Source organism: Lynx canadensis, chromosome A2, assembly GCF_007474595.2.
Source record: "Lynx canadensis isolate LIC74 chromosome A2, mLynCan4.pri.v2, whole genome shotgun sequence".
NCBI lineage: Eukaryota > Metazoa > Chordata > Mammalia > Carnivora > Felidae > Lynx > Lynx canadensis.
Window position 1 is genome coordinate 115,155,211 of NC_044304.2, and position 20,257 is coordinate 115,175,467.

At 38.3% G+C, this 20,257-nt stretch overlaps 1 protein-coding gene and 1 pseudogene across 1 annotated transcript in view; one reads left to right on the forward strand and one right to left on the reverse strand.

The window, feature by feature from the left end:
- The window catches only part of IGF2BP3 (insulin like growth factor 2 mRNA binding protein 3), a 154,180-nt gene that overhangs the window by 110,668 nt on the left and 23,255 nt on the right, over nucleotides 1–20,257 (reverse strand). The window lies entirely within an intron of this gene.
- On the forward strand, nucleotides 3,619–3,986 carry LOC115508988 (annotated as a pseudogene).

Below are 20,257 nucleotides of genomic sequence, written 5' to 3' on the forward strand. Positions count from 1 at the left end.
TTCAAGCCCCATATGGAGTGTAGAAATTACTTAAAAATAAAATCTTTAAGGATGGCTGGGTGGCTAAGTCGGTAGAGCATGCAACTCTTCATTTTGGGGTTTTAAGTATGAGTATAGGGATTGCTTAAAAATAAAACATTTAGGGGCGCCTGGGTGGCGCAGACGGTTAAGCGTCCGACTTCAGCCAGGTCACGATCTCGCGGTCCGGGAGTTCGAGCCCCGCATCGGGCTCTGGGCTGATGGCTCAGAGCCTGGAGCCTGTTTCTGATTCTGTGTCTCCCTCTCTCTCTGCCCCTCCCCCGCGTTCATGCTCTGTCTCTCTCTGTCCCGAAAATAAATAAACGTTGAAAAAAAAAAAAAAAGTAAATTAAAAAAAAAGTAAAAAAAAATAAAACATTTAAAACTTAAAAAAAAAAACTATAAAGCCATCACTGCTCCTCAAAGTGTTTAACAAAAATTCCTTGATATCATATATCCATTCTATTTCCAGTTGTTTAATAAATATCTTTGTACAGCTGGCTTATTCGTATCAGGATTCTGATGAGAGTTAAGGGGTGCATGGCTAGATGAGTTGGCAGAGCATGTGATTCACGAACCTAGGGTTCTGAGTTCAAGCCCCACATTGGGTATGGAGCTTGGGAGGGGAGCGGAAGGAAAGAAAAGATCCCAACCAGATGTACATATGTGCAGAGTTCTTTTTGCCATTTACCTGACAGTTCATAAATCCTGCATGATTACTCATTCTGAATTTTATCCACTGTATCCCTTTTGTGTCATTTTCAGTAATTGTTTAGTATGTTGAATTTCATATACAATGATATGTAATATTTTTATATTATAAAGCATAAAACATCTAGGAACACAACCACCCAAATAATTAGAACAAGACAATTGAAGCTACCCATGCTTCTCTCCCACTCCAAATGCCTGCCTCCTGGAATGTACTCATTGCACCAAATTTGTCATTCTTATGCCTTTTATTTATGAATATTCATCTCTTTTAAAATGATTAAGTAGGCAAAATACTATTATCAATCCTTAAAAATGAACAAAAATTTAATATTAAATATCTAGTCACAGTTCTACAATTTAAAAAAATTAAATTTGTTCAATCAGTATCCCCAAAGAGCTATACACTGCATTTGGCTGATTATGATTCTAGTCTCATAACCCATGTTTCCTTTTTTCCCCCTTGCAACTTATTTGGGGGAGAAAAAACCCAAATCCTGTCATTTGTCCTATAGATTCTTCACTGCGTGGATTTTGCTAATTACACCCCCATGGTGCTGTTTAGTATTCTCCTCTGTCCCCTGTAAATGTAGTAATTAGATCTGAAGATTCAATTTGTTTTTTGTTGTTGTTCGTTCGGGGAGATACAATAATTTATCACAAGCAGTGTTTTATACTTCCACAAGGAGATGTGTTATCTCTAGCTGTCTTTCTGTGATGCTGCAATCATGAATGATCACTACCTAAGTCCATTATTTCATTCAAGGTTGAAACTAACTTTCTCATTTTATCATGGCTTCTGTATTTTTTTTTTTTTATTATTATTTAGCTTGAGTTCTTCTATTAAGAACAACTTTCTCAGGTGCCTGAGTGGTTCAGGTGTTAAGCATGACTTCGCTCAGGTCATGATCTCATGGTTCATGAGTTTGAGCCCACTGGGTGAGCTCCCACTTCGAGTAGAACTCAAGCCCCATTTCGCTCATGCGTGCTCTCTCTCTCTCTCTCCCTCTGCCCCTCCAGGGATTAACTTGTGCCCTCTTTCAAAAATAAAATGAATGAATAAATAAATGAACCGATCCATCAGTATTAAAAACAAAACAAAAACTTTCTCTTAGGGTGCCTGGGTGGCTCAGTCACTTAAACATCTGACTTCAGCTCAGGTTATCAGGTTATAATCTCACAGTTCATGAGTTTAAGCCCCACATCGGGTCCTCTGGTGTCAGCGCAGAGCCCATTTCCAATCCTCTTTCTTTCTCTTCCCCTCTCCCCCTCTCCCCCAAATAAGTAACAACATTAAAAAAAACCAAAAACCTAGCATTATTTAAAAACAAAAAAACACTTTCTCTTGTCAAATATTTGGAACTCTGAAGCACAGAAGGTACAGTGAAGACAGGATAAATAATTATTTCCCTTCTGCAGCGGGTGGTTTTGTGCCCCTTATCACAACCCCTCACTTGGGTCTGATTTCATCCACAGCTGTGGCAGACAGGCCTAGGTACAGTGAGGTTTGTTCTGCCTCCTTCCACCCCTAAGCACACACTCAGTCATCTCTGTTTTACTTCAGGGCTCTCTCCAACGCCTCAGAAGAGTAGAAGAGCAGCCTAGAAGCAAAGGAGATGAAACCCTCAAGACAATACACAGTCTACAGGGGAAGGGTACTAGCCAGGACATAAATGCCTCTCTTCATCTGCAAGACATTCTGTACATTTCTCTAAGGTACCATTTCGTTTCAGCAATTTCATTAAAGCACCTTTCGTTAAAGCACTTTTCGTTCCAAAATAAATCAGCTTCATGAAAATCCTCATCTCCATCTCTTCTTTCAGCAGTTCAAAGGCACTGTTATTTCACAATTGTATTTTCAGAATAAGGAATTGGCGTTCTGGCATTGTCCAAAGAGGACCAAATGTTTACTTCTTTTCAGTATCATAAATTCACAGTCACAGATATTTTGAGTGTATCAAGCTAATGCATTAATTCCTTTTGATGCTCCAAATACCTCATCTTTAGTCAGTCAATGCAAGCTTCTTCATATTGACTCCTGCATCTTGAGACAGGACTCCAATAACCTAGGAGAACTCCTTTGCTTTCTGTTACAACAGAACAATCCAGGTTCTGTTACAACTGAACAATCCAGCTTCAGCCGGCACAGTTCCTAGCCCCATCTGCAATCAGCTTTTTCTACATAAAGTGCTAGTCCTTTTTAATCAGAAATAATACACTGAGACACAATCTAGTCACTAGAGCGTTCATTATTATTGGGTTGGTCATTACTCCTAGGCCACAGCTGGAAAATATATACATTTTGTGTGAAAGAGAAATAAACCATGTGTTCATGCTGATTACTTTCAATTCAAATTTTAGATTACTAGGTTGTTGCCAAGTGTCTTTGATATTTGCATCTTTTCTTCCACTGTAAGGTCTGACAGCAGGTAAGAAAGTAAACAAGAGGGGCATAGATGGCTCAGTCGGTTAAGTGTACGACTTTTGATTTCGGCTCACATTACCATCTGACAGTTTGTGAGTTCAAGCTCCACCTTTGGCTCCAAGCTGACAGCAGGAAGCCTGCTTGGGATTATCTTTCTCCCTCTCTCTGCTCCCCCCACCCCCCAATTGCTCACCTGCTCTTTCAAAATAAATAAATAAACTAAAAAAAAGAATTTAAACAAGAAAACGCTTCATGTCTGTTATGGACAAAATACTTTTGTTCCTGCACCTCCCACCTCCCAAAATTCCTATGTTGCAGCCATAATCTCCCTTGTAATGGTACTACGTACGAAAGGGGCCTTTGAAAAGTACTAGGATGTAGATGAGGTCATGAGGGTGGAGCCCCCATAATACAAGTATGATCTTTTTTTTTTTTTTTTAAGAATTTATTTATTGAAGCTCCGTGATTCGCACCCAACCATAGCTACTCCAGTCATGAGGGACAGACAACGGCTGGATAGGCAGCGAGTGGCCCACAGCATTTGCTTATAGTAGTGATGAGTTTGCCCCTCGACCCCAAACATTTCCTGAATGGATTAACAGGAAGGCCGGTAATGGCGAAACTTAAGGGGGAATTGAGTACAAAGGCTACCTTGGTATCTGTAGATGGCTATATGAACATGCAGCTTGCAAACACAGAAGAACACATAGATGTGTCTGGACATTTGGGTGAAGTTTTTTAAGTCCTTTATATCAGGGGTGTTGAAGAAGAGGAAGAAGATGGGGAAATGAGAGAATAGCATCTTTTGTGGGGAATTTTTTATATTTCTAGACAACAAACTTTTTCCAAAAAAAAAAAAAAACTTATTTATTTTTTAAGTAATCTCTTCCCCCAGTGCAGGGCTCACACCCACAACCCCGAGGTCAAACTCACAATCCCGAGATCAAGAGTCACATGCTCTTCTGACTGAGCCAGCTGGGCACCGAGGATTGCGATCTCTGCAAAAAGAAAGACCAGGGGTCTCTCCACCGGCACATGCTGAGGAGAGGCCATGTGAGCCACAGCAAGGAGGTATCTCTCTACAGGCCAGGAAAAGCAGACCCTTATCAAGAACAGAAAGAACTGCCTGCACTTTGAGGGTTTCCCAGGCTCTAGAACTGTGATGAATAAATGTCTATTGTTTAAGCCCTGCGGTCTGTGGTATTTTGTTATAGCAGCACACACTGCTTATGACAGTGTCTGCATTCAACCCTCACAGCATTTTATCGATTAGGAAACAACAGCTTAAGTTTAACTTGTCCAAACACACACTGCTGATGTGTAGCAGGGTCAGAATACACCTCTGGGCATTCTAGCTCCAGAGCCTATCCCCTTAATTACACTATATTCCATTTTATTGATTTCACTTATAATCCAACCAATAATGTAACCACATCAAATGACCTCAGAAAAATTACAGGCTATAATTTTTGTTAAACCCTAAAGGTCAAGTATAGGTTAATCCTACACAAAACTTTCACTTCTCCCTACAGCTTTAAACCATATGATGATCATTTACACATCAAAACTCAATACTGACATTAAAAGGACAAGGTTACATATTAATAACAAGAAAGGAAGGCAACAATGCTGAAAACTTGGCTAACTCAACTGCCCAGGACAAGTGTATACACACGCCATCAGGCACTTCTGAAGCCAGTCATTTCACAGTAAGTACTAATGCAAGAAACAAAAATGTATTAAGGCTTGCAACCTTCTGTCCAAACTACCTACAGATCCTGAATGTGTATTTTCTTCATCTTATTTCTTCCAAAAGGCTCTATCACACCCCTTTCCATCAATACTTATACAAATCAAGGGAATCACTAAATTCCCACTTCATAAGGAGACTCAGGCTCTCATCACAATCTAAGGGGCTAATACCAGCAGAAGGCAGGAAGAGAAAACCAAGTCTAATATTAACAGGTTTCTCTTTGCCTTGTTTTCTTATTCAAACAAGTGGGACACATCGTCCACATTTGGACCATTTTTAAGCCTCTTAAATCCACCACTTGGAGGCACTCTGTACTAGCTCAGATTTTCATTCCAGTTGTGCCCAACCAATTCAATCTATATGTAAAAAGCAGTTTTACTCAGCCAAATTCAAAACTGCTAATTACCTGTATTAATAGTATTCAATATTTACATACAAGTATCTCCTTTTTTATTTTATACAGTTAAGAATTTTAAGTAGCTCTTTAAAAGGTCAACCTCAGGGGCGCCTGGGTGGCGCGGTCGGTTAAGCGGCCGACTTCAGCCAGGTCACGATCTCGCGGTCCATGAGTTCGAGCCCCGCGTTGGGCTCTGGGCTGACGGCTCAGAGCCTGGAGCCTGTTTCCGATTCTGTGTCTCCCTCTCTCTCTGCCCCTCGCCTGTTCATGCTCTGACTCTCTCTGTCCCAAAAAATAAATAAACGTTGAAAAAAAAATTTTTTTTTAAATAATAAAAAATAAAATAAAAGGTCAACCTCAATTTTTAAAAAGTTTAATATACCTTGCTGACGCAAAGGGGCAACTGGCATAAATAACCCTGACTCATCACTGACTTGGTCATCTCTTATCAAACCCTCTGACTAGAGATGTAGCCTCTAACTCAAGTATTCTCTTTTTGGTGTTGTTATTTCCTTATATAAAGCTGTAACATGCTCAAAGACCTTAAACTTGTAAATAGAGAAAACTACAAAGAACCCAGAGATCCAGGTAAAAGGGATCATTACACACTCTGGCTGGTAGAATCATGGGCAGTTTTCAAATTTTGTTTTTGTTTTATAAAATAAACCTTACTAATTGTTATGGGGGAATCAGCCTTATTTCCAACCTGTAGTATAACACAAAATGAAGCAAGAGAAACCAGTTCTAGATTCCAACAGTTCTAACTAGTGTTGTAATACCTGTTTTCTCTTTCCCAAACATTTTACAGTCTAGCAAAAGAAATCAGACATTTTAGGACAGTCTTAAAAAATGGTCAGTAGAAACAGGAAGGAGGGAGCAACATGGAGATTTAGGGGTAAATCAGGTACATCTCAGGTAAAGAATTTCTGTGAAAGGGCTCTATACTGGTCGTGGAGCCTATTTAAAAAAAGAAAAAAAATAATCTGTCAAAAATTGAATTCACTTACAGAATTGACAGAAGGTCACAAGTACTGTAAAGAAAAACATATTTGCTCCAACAGTTAAAGAGGATGCCAGATCCGTGAACTGAATACTGGATGGAAGAAAGGAAAATAAGACAAAGTATGTTGTCCCCTCAACTATAAAGGTAAAAAGATATGATTCCAAGTGCGGTCTAAGGATCAATTACGTTAGACCCAGGAGGGCTTTCTTGAAGATTTCAGGGCCCCAATGAAGACCTCCTAAATCAGATTCTCTGGGGACCACTGATAATCTACTGATATCAGCAGGGGGCAAGTTCCAGGAGGGCAAAATTATTTCCATCTTATTCACTGTTGTATGTTCAAGTGCTTAGCAAATCGCCTGGCTCATAATTTGCAATTTACTCAACATTGCTCAAACAAGGAATAAACAAAAATTCTTTTTTGCGTTAAGTTTATTATTTTGAGAGAGAATGCACACACATGTGAGGGGGAGAGAGTGCGCATGAGAGAGAAGAGAAGAGAAGAGAAGAGAAGAGAAGAGAAGAGAAGAAGAGAAGAGAAGAGAAGAGAGAAGAGAAGACCCAAGCAAGCCCCACACTGAACTGACACATGGTTCAACCACACAACTACGAGATCATGACTGAGCTGTTATCAGGAGTCACACGTTCAACCAACTGAGACATCCAGGCACCATCAATAAAAATTCTAAGTAAAAATCTCAAGTGTTTCTTCTGTCACCCCCTCACTCCCAGATCCCCATGGGAACACATCCGTGTTTTAGTCCCCTCAAATAAAAGAGGTGTATTTGTGTTTTAAAGTTGCACACCTTGGGGAGCCTAGGTGGCTTGGGATTCTCTCTCTCTCTCTCTCTCTCTCTCTCTCCCTTTCTGCCCCTCCCCTGCTTGCGCACTCACATTCTCTCTCCCTGTCAAAATAAACTTTAAAATAAAATAAATAAAATAAAACAAAACAAAACAAAACAAAACAAAACAAAACAAGGTGGCTCAGTCAGCTAAGCGTCCAACTCTTGATTTCAGCTCAGGTCATGATACCAGGGTTGTGGGATCGAGAGTCGCACCTGGCTCCGAGCTGAGCCTGCTTAAGAGTCTCTCTCTCTCCCTTTCCCTAAAATACTAATACCAATAATAATAATGTAATAAAAAAGTAAAGTTGCACACCTCATCATCTTCATCTACGTACAACAGTCTCATAGCCCTAAGTATATGGATGGGGTCCATATACTTGGTGGGGTCCAAGAAAGGCTGAATGTCTATTACTAATGCTTGCAAGTACACACTGCTCATAGGAGACAATGTCCCATCAATAGGTGACAATGTCCCATCGATAAAGGAATACAAAATTCTTACACTTCTTTAAGATACATCCAAAGCAATATGACAGAACAGTTCGAAAATTGATTTGATCCTTGATTCCTGAATAACCAAAGATTTCTGTAGTCTTCATAACTAACTTAATCTGAAAATGAGCCTTTAACCAAAGAGTCACCACCAGTATTTCAACCAACCATAGGAACACATGCAGTTGAATATTAGGGAGTCACTATTTAAACAAAAAGCTCATGGCCTGTATAACTCTAAAGTACATTAACACAATAAAGCCTATTACACATATCTTCCTTGAAAATTAGGGTGATCACAAGGGAATACTTAGGTACAAAACCTGTAATATGTTTGAGTCACACTAAAAATTAATCCTTCTCTTAAAAAAGAGACAATCATTCCATATTTTTTCACAGTTAAACTAATTTTATAAATACCAATGCATTTTTTCCAGCAAGACTCATTTTTAAAAAGTTATTTTAAAAGCTGTAGGTCTTAAAACAACTCTGTCCAATGGAATAGCCACTAGCCACATGAGGCTTAAAATGTGGCAAGTCCAGTCTGAATTATTCTGTGAGTATAAAATGTAACAGATTTTGAAGATTTAGTACAGAAAATATAAAATTTCTCAACAATTTTTAATACTGATCACATGTTAAAAGATTAAAATTTTAGATGAATTGGTTCATATAAAATACAAATATTAATTTTACCAGTTACTTTTTACTTCTTACTGTGGCTAACAGAAACCTTAAAATTGCATATATATACAGTTTACATCTTTCAGCTGGACTGAGCTGTTTTAAAATTTGGTATACTTGATACTGAAAGGTAAAACTAATTTACCAAATTTTGCTTCTCAATGTAATTTCAGGATCAAGAAACAAAGTTTCATATAGATTAGTTATTCCTCACTTAAAAGTCACCATCACTAAGTGAACTATAACTGTATCTGCAAGAAGAGGTGTTTTAAGGTGACTAAACTTTTTTTTTTTTTGCAAGTAAATTGTACCCTCAATGTGGAGGTTGAATTCATGACTCCAAGATGAAGATTCACATGCTCCACTGACTAACCCCAAGGTGATTAAACTCTTAAGCATTGTATTTAAAAAAAAAAAAAAAAATGCTAGATTTTGAATATATGGGTATCTCTACTTTAACTTTTTTTTTTTTTAATGTTTATTTTTGAGAAACAGACAGATTGTGAACAGGGGAGGAGCAGAGAAAGAGGGAGACACAGAATCTGAAGCAGGCTCCAGGCTCTGAGATGTCAGCACAGAGTCCGACGCAGGGCTTGGACTCACGAACTGTGAGCATGACCTGAGCTGAAGTCGGACACTTGACCAACTGAGCCACCCAGGCACCCCTCTACATTAACGCTTTTTATTTTACATTACTGCGAACTGGATATAGTCCTTATCTAAGGTAAATCCTAAATCCTTGGATTTTTTTTTTTTTAAGTGAAAAGGTTAAAGTTTACTGTTATTAAGTTCTATCCCCTACTCATGAATTTTAGAAACTGTAACAATCCAGGGCACCTGGGTGGCTCAGTACGTTAAACATCTAACTCTTGACTTTGGCTCAGGATATGAGATGTCACAGTTACTGAGTTTGAGCCCCACACTCAGAACCTGAGTGAGGTTCTGCACTGATAGCACAGAGCCTGCTTAGGATTCTCTTTCCCTTTCGCTCTACCCCTCCCCTGCTCCCGCTCTCGAGCTCTCACTCTCTCTCTCAAAAGAAAAAATAAAAAGAATTCTTATGTAGCAAGAAAATGAAGATGCTAAGTTTGATGTAAATACCTTGATCTGACATTCCTTGCCCTAGGTAGGCAACCCAACTCTTGCTTTTCTCCAAAGATATAACCTTACTCAACTTTGCAGATAATCAATCTTTCTCTCAGCAGGGAGTACAAACAACAAATAATATAAACACGATGCTATCTTGCCAACCTGATAGTGGCCAATTTTTTCCTGCTTAATAAGATACTTTTCTTTCTGTTTAGACAAAAAATAAACAAAAAAAGTATGTTTATACTACTTAAGGAAGAATACATTGAAGAATCTATGGTTCACTTCACTGCAACATGCTTCCTCATCTATATCTATCCTTGAATTCACAGGAAAAAAACTATTTGAATCTGTTATTCCTTTAAACAAATAAAACTTGGACAAGATATTAAAACATTCTCATGTCTTGCCTATGACATGTTTGCCAATTAAAAAAAAAAAAAGGCATACTGAATATGATTAATTCTCTAGAGCTACGGTGTCCTCTGCAGACAGAGGTACATGTTAAAAGACACCACATCAGCAAAAATCAAGACCCTGGGAAGCTCTCCAACACAAGTATCTAAGTTTTCTAACAAATTTCAAATAAAAGATGGGGAGCCTAGACATTAAAAAAAAAAAACAAACAAACAAACAAAAAAGACAAAAAAAAAAAAACCCAAAGACATATCAACCAATCACAAATGTACAGAACTTAACATAAATCCTAATTCAAATAAATTCTTAAAAAAATATTTAGGGGACACCTGACAGGCTCAGTCAGTAAAGCATGTGATTCTTGATCTCAGGGTCTTGAGTTCAAGCCCCATGTTAAGCTTACAGCTTACATTAAAAAATAAAATCAGAATGGAAACTTAAGGCTGGCTCAGTCAGCAGAGCATGAGACTCAATCTCAGGGTGGTGAGTTCAAGCCTCAGTTGGGTGTGAAGCCTATTAAAACACACACACACACACACACACACACACACACACACACACACACAACTGGGAAAAATGAGACTTTTCATTATCAGTGAATTAGTGCCATTGTTTTTTATAATTATGGTATTGTCTATTTTTTTTTAAGTCCTTGTCTTTAAAGATGCAATCTGAAGAAATTAGGAACATAATATACTTGCTATCTTGAATTTGCTTCAGAAATCATCAGAGGTATTAATATCCAAAAAGGCTGGTCATCAGCTGGTGATTCTTGAAGCCAGGTGGCAGGTAAGGAGGATTTATTATATTGTTGTTTCTACTGTAGTAATTTTGAAATTTCCACATTTTTTTTCTGCTCTCTAGTATCTGGAAGTCACTATCTTCGAAAATGATAAATTCCATCAAAATCAAACTGTGGGCCTGTTAGTACTTGTAACATGAGAAAGGACGTTTTAGATGAAAAATATGATTTAAGTTGATATAACTGTCTGAGAGTAAAGAAACTTTAAGTACTTTTCACTCACATGACCTTCAACCACACTAGCATTTCCCATACTTCAGAAACACTAAAAGGTTCTAAAATTGTTGCTTTAGACAACAGTCTCTTTTTGCCTCGGGTGGATAGTGCAAGATTCATTTTGCTCTAATAACTACAGTTAAACTTCAAATATAGAATAACCACAAAACTATCTTATAACAATGTATGTTAATGAAATTATCTGTACTATTCACTTAAAAAGAATCGCTGCACTGTGCAAAAATTTTATACAATGTGCATTTACGCCAATTCTGATACAAACAAGAGATGCTACAGATGAAATAGAACATTAAAAAAATTTTTAAGCTTATTTTATTTTGGGAGAGAGAACATGCACAAGCGGGGGGGGGGGGATGAGAGGGGGAAAAGGAGAATATCAAGCAGGCTCCACACTGACAGTGCGTAGCCTAATGTGGGGCTCGAACTAATGAACCCACAAGATCATGACCTGAGCCAAGATCAAGAGTTCAACACTTAACTGAGACACCCAGGCACCCCAAAAAGTTTCATTTCCTAGCTAGCCAGACTAAAGTCAGAAATACCCAGGGAGGTTAATCATTTCCAGATTATTTCTGCCCCAAGTACAACTTAAGAATCAATTTTTAAATTTCAACAATATTGATAATTAAAATAACAGATACCATTTATTCAGTTACTCCTAAGGGGTAAAAGATCATGTCAGGCACTTGAAATATATTTATGCTGTGTCCTTATACCAACAACCAAGCTCAGTAGGCATTAATACTCCCACTTTATAGATTAAGGAAATTGTCTCAAGGGATTCTTTTAACCAAGGTCAAAAAGCAGGTAAATGAAAAGCCAAATTCAAATTTGAACTCCAATTTCCATGCTATTTATACATTAATTTTACAGGTCTACTATTTAGCTTCTGTGTAAGAAAAAATTCACACAGATCTTCAAGAAAACTGTCCAATATAATCATAATAATATAAATCTCAATCTCTTGAAGAAAATACTCGAAATTGTCTAGTTTACATCCACCTTTCAGAGGAGGACCAAGGAGGTCACACCAAAACAGAGTAAATCATTTCAAGGTAACCAAAACATCCAGCCTCATCCAGCAGCTAACAGGACACATGAGTAACACAAATAACTCTGACAATAAAAGATGTAATGAATTTGGCATTTCAAGAAGTTCCCTTCTTCTGGGAAGTCCCTTCAAGGGACCCATATGCTTAGATGGGATAGTCGCTTGATAAAATAACATTAAAGTATTAGGCATTAGTCTTTTAGGGGCACCTGGGTGGCTCATTTGGTGGAGCGTGCAACTCTTAATCTCAGGGTTGGGAGTTTGAGCCCCACACTGGGTGCAGAGATTACTTAATAAAACTTAAAAAAAAAAAAGCTCTATGATAATCTAGTTGTGTTTTTTTTTCTTTAAAACTTCAGTAATATATTTCATGTTTCCAAAACATATTCAGACTTCCAATCATGTTCTGAAAAAAAAAAAGAGGACAAATTTCCAGCAGCAGTAATGGTAAAATCTACTTAATAAATTTAAACCAAGATGCTAGAAAATTCAATAGCTCCACTTTCAGCATCATAGTTAGAAAGTAACATGTTAAAACTGTCTATCATGGGCACCTGGCTGGCTTAGTCTTGACAATCTAGGATGTAATATCATGCTTATAATCAGTGCTATTAGGGGCACCTGGCTGGCTCAGTCATTGAAGCATGCAACTCTTGATCTCAGGATTCTGAGTTTGAGCCCCACATTGGGTGTGGAAATTACTTAGAAAAATAAAATCTTGAACAATAATAACAGGGGCACCTGGGTGGCTCAGTTAAGCATCTCACTTTTGGTTTCGGCTCAGGTCATGATGTCACAGTTCTTGAGACTGAGCCCCGCGTCAGGCTCTGTGCTGACAGCACAGAGACTGCTTAGGATTCTCTCTCCCTCTCTCTCAAAATAAACACATTTTAAAATAAATAAGTATCAGTGTGATTATCTACAAAAACACGGTACCTATGACTAACATCTCCAAATCCATGGAGGACATAGTCTCTCAAAGGTTATTTGGTCCTCTTTACCACATTAATGTAACTGGCCAAAAAGTTTAGCATAAACCAAAAGGAGCCGGGGCACTGAGCACCAAAGGTATATAAGGCTCTCACCTTTGCACAGAACATACCGTCAAACGTACCCACAGCACATCTACCTACCCTCAGCCTTTCTCTATAATATAGACATCAACAGTTTAAAATGGCCCTTTCCTCCCCTGCACCCCCAGCCCTTTCCTCAATGCTCTAATCCTTCTGAAAGCTTTTCTAGTAGAAAAACCATCACAAACTAAATCTGTCGTTAACAATCTGCACAGAGCATTAAAATTTTAGTGGGCTGGGCTTTAGACTTTAACACCTTGTAAAAATGTTGAAATAAAAGCTTATGCATTTTCAAAACACTTAAGAACGTGTTAAGCAGCCAAGCACTTTAATTAATTGCCTCAAGACTGACTGGTAGAAACAAATGCAAATAAGCTATCAAGACGGACTATCCACCAGGAGGCAGCACGCCAGAACACAGACACACCACCCATTTCTCCACACATCAGGTCATTTTAATTTTTACCCAGGCTTCAGAAGGGCTGGGAAAGAACCTAGGTCAAAGTTTTAATCTTTTTTTTTTTTTAATTTTTTTTTTTTCCAACGTTTTTTATTTATTTTTGGGACAGAGAGAGACAGAGCATGAACGGGGGAGGGGCAGAGAGAGAGGGAGACACAGAATCGGAAACAGGCTCCAGGCTCCGAGCCATCAGCCCAGAGCCTGACGCGGGGCTCGAACTCACGGACCGTGAGATCGTGACCTGGCTGAAGTCGGACGCTTAACCGACTGCGCCACCCAGGCGCCCCTAAAGTTTTAATCTTTTATTTCTAAGAGGTCCTACATCATACACATACACTTACATTTAGCATACTCTACTGATGATTAAAACCCCAACACATCTTAAATTTAAAAATACAATTTCATTTACAAATATTTGGGATTCTAATTCCTTTCCCTGCAGAATTGTTTGTTGGATATCATTTAAATATTTATTTACTGCTATGTTTAGAACTGTATTTTGGGACCTGGCAAGGCTTTATAATAAGTAACTAAAAAACTAGAATTATTTTTAAGTTTATTTATTTTGAGACAGAGACAGTTTATTTATTTTGCCCAAGTCGGGAAGGGGCAGTGGAGAGAGAGAATCCCAAACAGGCTCCACACTGTCAGCACGGAACCCAATGCAAAGCTCGAACTCATGAACCATGAGATCATGACCTGAGCCAAAACCAAGAGTCAGACGCTTGACCTATGAGCCACCCACGTGCCCAAAACTAGTAGAATTCTATCTTTATTCTCATACAAGTAGAAGTAAGCAACAGGAAAAAAATGCTGTATGTGCAATTTGGTCTATCTTTTCAAGAGCCTATAAGTTCAGAGTCATGACAGGAATCCAAACAAATAGCATGAAAACAACCAAACAGAACTAAATCTGATTTACTTAGAACACACACACCTTAAAATCCTGTAGACTAAAGAGATTTCCAGAATCTTAATAGCTCCCACCTCCTCCAGAAACTGCAAAGTATCTAATCAGTCTGAAAGACTAAGTCCAGCTATGCAATATAGTTACTGCCGATTATGGACAATGGCTAAAAAGATGTTAATGTACGTTTCATATAAATTTGTTTCAAATGAATAAAATTACCATAAAATGTTAATTCTTCTCTTTCACAACTGTAGGTTTAATGCTTTTCTATCTCCCTACCATCTGGGCACATTGGTTACCACTGGCAGGGCTCCACAGAAAAGTTGAAAGAAAAAAACTGCAAATAAGTCAGGAAGTCAACCTGCAAATACCAACAGCCTTAAAACAAACAAAAACTTTTTTTGTTGCTTGTTTATTTTTGAGAGAGTGCAAGCGGGGAAGCGGCAGAGAGAGCAGGAGACACAGAATGCAAAGCAGGCTCCAGGCTCCAAGCTGTCAGCACAGAGCCTGACGCAGGACTCAAACCACGAGATCATGACCTGAGCCCAAGTCGGATACTTAATTGAAACTGAGTCACCCAGATGCCCCTAAAACAATCTCTTGAAACAGACTTATTATCAATTGGCTATGGGTTCATGTCATCTTGGGAATTTTAAAGTTTTGTTCAAATAATGAAGAATTGTAGTTTCAAAACTTTTAACTCAGCATTATCCTGTTTTCTTTATGACTGTAGTAACAAGGATACATAATACATACTCAAACTTTCCTGACACCCAACCCCAGATTTCAAGAAGCTGTACTATTTCAAGTTAACTAAAAGGTTTAAGTATTGGTGTCTGGCTGCCTCAGTCAGTAGAATATGCAACTCTTGATCTTGAGGCTGTGAGTTCCAGTCCCACAGTGGGTGGACAGATTACTTAAAAATAACATCTTTAAAATAATAAATAAATAAAATATTTCCTTCCTTAAAATCCTTCCTTTAGGCTTACAAATCAAATTGCAGTCTTTTCCAGTTATGTTAATAAGATTTTTCTGCAAAAATTCTAATTTTAAAAATAAACAGCAGTTTAGGAACCCAGAAAAGTAGTTTAAGAACACCATTAGAGGGGGGGAAAAAACAGATTAAAAGTAAAATATTTCAACTCCTTTTAAAAACAAGAATTTGGAGGGTGCCTTGGGTGCCTTAATGGTTTAAGCATGTGACTTCAGCTCAGGTCATGATTTCACCCATCCTGAGTTCAAGCCCCACATCAGTCTCTGTGCTGACACTGAGGAGCCTGCTTTGTATCATCTGTCTCCTTCTCTCTCTGTGATCCTGTCTCCCTCTCTCTCTGTCCCTAATAAACATGCTTGAGCATGTGCTCTCTCTAATAAACATTAAAAAAAAATTTTTTTTAAAACAAACAATTTTGGGGGAAAAAAAAACACTAAGAGAATTTAACTTAGAACACTGAACTAGTTCCAGTTAATGTAATATTTTATGTACATGTTCTTTAAAAGGCCTGCTCTGAAATTTTCAGAGGTTTGGGGGATTTTTGTTCTTTTTATATTTTTGGTAATTATTGCACAAAAAATTTCTTCCTTCCATAACTGATGATGGAAATAAACCACGTGCTGGAATTTTCAGAAAAGTAGAATGATCTTGGGTACCTGGGTGGCTCAGACAGCTAAGCATCAAACTTCGGCTCTGGTCATGATCTCACAGTCCATGAGTTTGAGCCCTACGTCGCTTTGTGCTGACAGCTCAGAGCCTGGAGCCTGCTTTGGATTCTGTGTCTCCCTCTCTCTCCGCCCCTCCCCCACTAGCACTGTCTCTATCTCAAAAATAAACCTTAAAAATAAAAAAATTAAAAAAAAGAAAATTATAATCATCTGTAACAAATACTACTAAGGAAACCTAACATATTATTAATATCCTACTAGTAAACAAAGACCTTTAAACAAGTTTTAATGCATTACCAGGCCAGATATAGGTAAATATATTCCTCAATCAAGACTCCACTATTTTGCAGGTGCCTGGCTGGCTCAATACACAGATCATGTGACTCTTGAATCTTAGGGTTGTGAGTTCGAGCTCCACGTTGGATGTAGAGTTTACTAAAAAAAAAAAAGACTCCACTATTTTTAGTAGTATTGAACATACTGTATTACCACAACTTTCCCTCCTTCCAGCTTCCAAAGCACTCTAAAAACTGCTTTTTAAGGAGCAACCGGCTGGCTTAGTCTAGGGGAGCATGTGACTCTTGATCTTGCGGTTTTGAGTTCAACCACCACATTCAGTGTAGGTTACTTAAAAAATAATAATACTATTCTTAAAAAAAAGAACTGTTTAAAACTTCTAAACAGTAAGGGGCAGAACTAAGTCGTTTTTGTTTTCTTTTCTAAAAAGTGCACATTCATAGATCTTTATGTTTATGTATACAAACCTCTCCTCCAAAAACACAAGAAACTACACAGTGGTTGCATTTGGAAAAGGGAAAAAGATCACTTTAATCATGTTTATGGTTTCAACTTTGCCATGTGTATTGTCTTTGTTTTTTTAATCTTCCAACCTCTTTAAAGATTTTATTATTTTTTTAATTTTTATTAATAAACTCTATGCCCAAGGTAGGGGCTTGAACTCACAACCCTGAGATCAAGGGTCACATGCTCTACCAACTGAGCCAGCCAGGCACCCCTTATATCTTCCAACCTTTTTAATTAGCATAGAAAAAACCAGTTTTACCTAATTCTTGTGGGTGTTCTGTATATAATATGTTATCTAAAAAAAAACAGCTTAAGATTATACTTGATCTGTTTCAGTGTGCTCATCACTCACCAAGAGACATAAGATTAAACAGAAACACTGAAGAAATGTATGGCAATGTTCTACCAATTTCACACTATCAAGTTAGCACATCAAAATTTACCTGACTGGGAAAAAGGAATGATCATGAGCTAAAATTAAGTTAGGCTGGTATGGAAAAAAATAACGTACATCTGATTAACAGTTTTTATAAGTGATGTGTACATTAGACAGTACTTATTAACACATTTTCAGGGGACACAGTATCTGAATTTAGACTTAATGTGTCCTATACATGAAGAATGACCTCATTTTCACTAGTTCTTTTTTTTTTTTTTTTTTAACATTTATTTTTGAGACAGAGAGAGACAGAGCATGAACGGGGGAGGGGCAGAGAGAGAGGGAGGCACAGAATCGGAAGCAGGCTCCAGGCTCTGAGCCGTCAGCCCAGAGCCCAACGCGGGGCTCAAACTCGTGGACCGCGAGATCGTGACCTGAGCTGAAGTCGGACACTTAACCGACTGAGCCACCCAGGCGCCCCTCATTTTCACTAGTTCTAAGACATCCCCAGTAGAGAGAATTAAAGATATTAGATTTATTGCATTTAGGCACTCAAGTGTTCAAAATTAAGTACAAAGCTGCTCCTCTAAAATGAAACACTAGACTAGCATGTAAGATTTCATCTAGTATTTTGGACATTAGATTATCAAAATCATTTTTCCATCTGTGCTGAATCATGCCTTTAGCATACCACCACCATGCTAATACCTCTTAACCTTAAAAACCCTCACTTCAACAGAACAACAAAGTAAGAGTAACATGCTATAACCTATAAAATACAAACCAGTGAGTCCATATTACTGGAAACAAACAAATGAAATGAAGAGGGGAAAACTCTTCCTTAGAGTAAAATTCCAACTAACAAATACAGGAAAAGTAACATTTAGAAAGCCATTATAAGGCAGTCACTACAGTAATAATGGTTTCAAGCGAGAATCCTCATTGAAGGCTAAAACTAGTGAAAGTATAAACTGAAATACTATCTTTTCACAGTCTAAAAAAACCCCCCACAAGATTCTTAATACAAAGGAGAAAATATTAATTTTACACTAGAGAAGCCTAGCAGACATAATTACTCTCACGGTATTCCACCGAAAACCCATAACCTGATGCTAACAATGGGAGGAGGGGCATCAGACCAACCAATATTGAGGGACATTCTACAAAATAACTCACTTATACTCCTCAAAAACATGAAGGTCTTAAGAAAACAACAGCAACAAAAACATACAGGAGAGGAAAGACAAAAGACTAGGGAATTGTTCCAGATTAAAAGAAACCAAAGAGGGGCACCTGGGTGGTTCAGTCAACTCGGATCGTGATCTCAAGGTTCCTAAGTTCAAGCCCCAAATGGAGCTGTCAGCACAGTGCCTGCTTCAGATCCTCTTTCTCCCTCTCTCTCTCTTAAAGGGGCACCTGGGTGGCTCAGTTGGTTTGTGGGTTCGAACCCCGCGTCTGGCTCTCTGTTGACAGCTCAGAGCCTGGAGCCTGCTTCGGATTCTGTATCTCCCTCTCTCTCTGCCCCTCTCCTGCTTGTGCTCTCTCTCTCTCAAAAATAAACAAACATTAAAAAAATTTAAAAAATAAATAAACATTAAAAAAATTAAAAGAAACCAAAGACACATCACAATTAAATACAATATAATCCTGGGTTCAATACAGGATCAAAGAAAAAGACATTAGTGGGACAATAGGCAAAATCTGAAGAACATCTACAGATTAAACACTATTGTATCAGTGTTAACTTTTTTATTTTGATACTTTTACTATGTCATGTAACAGAATGTTGAGGGTTTTTTGTTTGTTTTTTAAGATTTTATTTTTTAAAGGGCGCCTGGGTGGCTCAGTTGGTTAAGCATCTGACTTCAGTTCAGGTAATGATCTCATGGTTGATGGGTTTGAGCCCAGGTCAGGCTCTGTGCAGACAGCTCAGAGCCTGAAGCCGGCCTCAGATTCTGTGTCTCCATCTCATGCTCTGTTTCTCATAAATAAATAAATAAATACATACATAAATAAATAAATAAATAAATAAATAAATAAATAAATAAATAAAAGCGTTGTATGCTCCACCAACTGTACCAGCCAGGTGCCCCTAGAATGTTCTTGTTTTTAAGAAACACACACTGAAGTACTTACAGGTGAAGAGCAGTAGTTCTGCAACCTACTCTTAAATTTTCCAGAAAAAGTAGGGGAGTCAAAACCAACATTTGAGAAAACTAGATAGAGGGTATATGGATAATCTGTACTGTTTTTACATCTTTCCTGTAAATTGAAATAAAGTTTTCAAAGCCTTCCCTTTAAACCACAACTCCTCCAACTCCCATCCCATTCCTCTGATGTCTTTACAGCAATCTACTTGAAAGCCTACCCATGTTTACTGTCTCTACCTCTTCCCCATCTATCCATTCACAAACCCACACCGTTCAGGGTTTCAGTCCTAACTGCTCCATCAAAACTCCACCTATCAGGACTCCAATAATGGTAACATTGCCAACTCCATTCTCACCCTATTCTACATTATCTGTCACAGCTGATGACTCTTACTACTTTAAACACTATGGTAAGTATATACCTCCAGGTACTTTTTCAAGATTCTTCTCCTACCTCATGGGCCTGTCCTCAGGCTCCTTCACTGGTTCCCCCTTCCTCCATTTACTATCTAGTCACTGTCCTATCTCCACGTGTCTAATAGGTATCTCAGACTTAACCTGGCAAAACTGAACTGTCTCCCCTATCCCTCATCATACTGCTCCCACAATCTTGCTCATCATGATTAGCGGAAACTTCATTTTTCCAGGTGCTTTAGCTAAAGCAATTTATAAACTGTCGAGGTATCCTTGGTTCTGTCGTTACTCCCTACACCCAGCCCCTGTTACTTTGCCCAAACTTTTTTTTTTTTTTTTTCCTCCGAAGTAGAAGATTCTAACCACTTGGGGTACCTGGGTGGCTCAGTTGGTTGAGCATCCGACTCTTGATTCCAGCTCAGGTCATGTTCCCAGGGTTGTGGGATCAAGCCCCACATCAGGCTCCATGTTGAGCATGGAG